The sequence below is a fragment of the Mchenga conophoros genome, linkage group LG7 (genome assembly GCF_057382185.1).
Source record: "Mchenga conophoros isolate Kocher_MC1m ecotype Shallow Benthic linkage group LG7, M_conophoros_male_GT1.1, whole genome shotgun sequence".
Classification (NCBI taxonomy): Eukaryota; Metazoa; Chordata; class Actinopteri; order Cichliformes; family Cichlidae; genus Mchenga; species Mchenga conophoros.
In genome coordinates, this window is record NC_140532.1 from 45,655,330 (window position 1) to 45,659,750 (window position 4,421).

The following is a 4,421-nucleotide window of genomic DNA, read 5'->3' on the forward strand; positions in this document are numbered from 1 at the left end:
AAAACCTTAGGATGTAACTACAGCCCAGCCCATGCAGCAGTATATGAATGACTAACCTCGTATTGTGGATGGATTATCTCAGTTGTTCTCCTGGCTGAAGTTTGGTCCTTTTACAGCATCCTGCCATGCGATTACATTTGTTCCTGACCACTGAGAACACTCACGTTAACTTTTATCGAGTGAAAAAAAAGTTAGCTTGTTTATATTATGCTAACATAGCTGTGTCGCTAGTGGTCACGTAGCACATCATTATATACAAGCTCGCCAAACTTCAGTAACCCTACAAACATCACTGCTGTTTAGTTTTCTGTCTTCATTTATGTTGGAAGTGATAAGAAAGCTGTATGTTTTAATTTGTTTCCAAAACCCCGCAGTCAGGACATGCTATATTGTATTTAGATGGAAGCTAGCGAGCTAACTTCCTGCTAACTTCTAACTCCGTTAAATGTCATAAATTCCGTTTTCATGGATGCCTGGATGTTAAACTCAGTTGTTACACCTGGTAGAGCAGAACGCTGATCATTTTATTAAAGATGAAAGACTTAAGACAGTGTTTTAACTCTCAGTAATGCCACAGTGATCATTTGATTTATGGACCAGCAGCAGAGTTTAGGCCCAGACACGGCTAGTGACGTCAGACTGAACAATCGGATAGTTAGATGCTATTTATGTTTGAATAACTCACAGGCCAATGTTAAGTAGTTCAACAGAGAAAAAAACATTTCTCTGAAAATGGTCAGGTAAAAGAACCGGACTGAAAATGAGTGAAAAAGCAGTTAATGTCCAAAAGAAAAACCTTTAAAGACCTTCAGAAACCCTGGCAAACTATTTCTCATGACTGGCTGCTTGGAAGGAAAATATAAGGAAAAAAAGAGTGGCTCAACTTTTGGGTAGTCCTGTACATCCTAACTGGCCACGCATCGCTGAAATAAAAATTACTTTCTATTTCTACAACTTAAGTGTCTGAAAATCCCCTGCTTTACTTGAAAGCAGAAATGTACAAATGTGTCTGTGTCGGAGTAGAAAAACCCTTTATTGTCACTGTACATGTACAATAAAAATGTGAGTGCTCCACACCAGCTGTGCAGGAAAAATAAATAGTAGGATAATAGGGAAAAATAAAAAACAAGAGAATGTATACAAAACAAGAGAGAGGGACACATTAAAAGGACAAGTTGCAAAATGCTTGAATTTGGTGCAAAGGACTTGGTCTGAATATAGAGTCTTTGTGTGAGTAGCCTGAGGGATGAGAGTTACTCAGACCATAGCTTAGATTTGTAGGCGGGGGTGGAGCAATGGCCCGTTAGAAGAAGCTGTGAAGAAGATGCAAATAAACGCAATCAAACAGCGATCAATTTCAGACTAAGCTCAGTCTAGCCAGCTAAAATGAATTCAGTCAGTTTGAGGTTTGGACTCAAAATGGCTCATTGCAACACCTTGATTCATTGTGCTGTAAATTTACTGTGCTGCTTGGGATCATTGTCTTGTTACAAGAGGGACTTGGGAATACTATGGTATACAGAGGAATTCATTGTTGGCTCAGTGCAAGGTACCCAGGTCCTGTGACTGTCCTTTTTTCTCTGCCAACCCTTCAAAACAAGCCAAACTTGTTCGCTCTTTTTCTACTTTAATCTTTAATTTGCTAACCGAGGTCTGTAGAAAGATTTTGCATGGTCTGATCTTGTGGTGAATTTTCTGGGAGGTCCACTCATGGGAAGATTGTGACATGGGGCACAAAAACAATGTTGCAGTCTGAAAGTGCCTTTTGACTTAAGTGAGTCCCTGACTTTAATCAGATATTTATGAAAAGTCTTTACAACTATTGGATGGATTTATAATGTAAAGACTGGTATGTCTGTGAAGGTTCTCAGTAGAGATGGACCGATCCGATATTACGTATCGGTATCGGTCCGATACTGACCTAAATGACTGGATCGGATATCGGAGAAAAATAAAAAATGTAATCCGATCCATTAAATATCACGAAAGCACCTCACAAAACTTGCAACACGCCGTAACTCACCTCAGAACGTTAGCATGTCGGAGCAGTATGCATCACGTGATAGAGCGGCTGTGGCATGCGGGACCTGTCGGTGGTCTGGATAGCATTTGGAGCTTCGCTAGCAACCTGGCATTTCATCTCCGACAAAGTTATCCCCGAGAGAAGTAAAGCAAGTGTGTAAGTCCATCTCTGAATGTTTGTAAAGCATTCCTGCGTTAAGCTTAACGAGCGACTGCCTCTCGCTCTCCGGCTGCTACTTCAATCGTGAAACTGCTTAAATGATCAGCTGATCGGCTTTTCTGTCGCGAGTCCGTCTTTGTTTTTGGCCCACTTTGCACCAGAAAGAGGAAACCAGCGGCTGAACAACAGCAGCACGTTTAAGCTTGATAAGCTGTTGTTAGAATTTATTTAATATTACTTTCTACTCGAGGATCTTTTTCTACGTAGCTGACGCTGGTAACTGTGCAGGGGCGGATCTAGCAAAGTTTAGCCAGGGGGGCCGATAGGGCATTAACTGGGAAAAGGGGGCACAAAGACATACTTTTCTTTCTTATTCTCATTTAAAATGTCTAGCTTTTAATAAATAATTATCTGACACACAAAGTTTTAATTTGATCTAAAATGAATAGAAGTCAATTACTGTATATAGTGACTATTAAGTCTAATATATATACCCTAGTAAGCTATAGTACTTTTTCCTTTGGGAAGGTACCATCTGTGCAGTCTGCAATTTTGTTGAAGAAAGATGTTGAATCTATTTAATATTTCTTGAAAAATAATTGATTTCTGTGCATTTTTTTTCACACTGCATCAAATTAAGGTTGATTACGTCGATTAAGCATCATGAGGTGGCGCGTGAGGGGTGGTTCCCTATTTTTTATTTATTTATTTTTGTTGTTGCTGGGAGTTGGAACCCTATTAGTTAGGTTGCTTAATATTTACGCTAAGTACTCTTTAAAATACCAGAATAGGGAGGATGGTGTAGGTCTAAGTTTATTAGATTGATCAGTATTGCTGAACTATGAAATATTTTTTTTGTATACAGGTATAACAGAATAGCTTTAGTGTAGTTGTTGTTTTAAACTTGAGTATGAACTTGCAGACTTGCAAAATGCAGCAAGATATTTTAAAAAACAGTTTTGTTGATTAAAAAACACTATATCGGATTCATATCGGTATCGGCAGATATCCAAATTTATGATATCGGTATCGGTATCGGACATAAAAAAGTGGTATCGTGCCATCTCTAGTTCTCAGTCATCCAGGTCATCGTAGTCAAAGGAGCTTGCAAAGAAAAGCATCTGGACTTCTTTAAGTTGCTTGAAGACGTTTCACCAGTAAAGACTGGTACAGTATATTCCATATAATGAATTCTAATTACATCAATCATCTTCTGACAGTTTTTCTGTAGCGTTATCAGAAGGTCTCAGAAATTCTTCCATTATTTGGTAAAGACAAGCAATGTTTTATGTTGATGGGTGACTTTATCTTTACTATCACTAAGAAGTTCACATTTCTGTTTTATCAGAATTATTTGCCATGCCATTTGCTTCAGGCATTCATGTTCCCCTCAGGATGTGATGCAATCAGCTGGGATGACCCTTTGACTTTTCTCTGTCAGGTTAATAAAAGTTCAATACTTTATGATGAAATTTGCAAAAGAAATTACCTTTCTTGAGGACTCAGTGATAACAAGTGTTTCCTGCTAATGATATAATTTTGGAAATGCTTTGCAAATTTGAAATAAAAGAACTGTTCTGTCTTTGTCAGGTAAATCAACCAATCTGCTTGTTTGATAGTAATCTCACCAGGACATGCAGTTTCTTCCCCCATTCTTTGTTTGGGATTTCTGTTTCATTTATTTTAAAGGCAGACAGAATAGGTAAGCCATGTATGTACTTCTTAGACCAATAAAGCATATGTTAATATACCCTTCTCTTTGGACATTTACATGGATAGGTATGTGACTCTTTGCACATTTTTGTCACCAGCCAGAAGTCAACCACAATAAAATCACTATACATGGAAACTGCAGAAAATGTACATAGAGGAAACCTACACTTTGACTTACATTAAACATAACCGGTAAGTGAAAGAGCAAATCCCTAAAAAACTAACAACAAAATACCATTTGATTGGATAGTTTATATACCAAAATTTATGAAAATGGACTGACATTTATAAAGTGCTTTCCTAGTCATACTTACCAAGCAAAGTGCTCAAGTCACGTTTAACCAAACACTCGTACAGCATTTGATTCTATGAATCTTAAATGCTTAAACTACATTACATACTCAGTCAGGAGGCACAGGAAAGACCATGCAAAATCTTACACAAAAAGGCCATCCCCTTAATACGAACAGAGCATCATTTAAACATCTAATCTACCCACATAACTGCTTCCCGTAGGATATGGTGC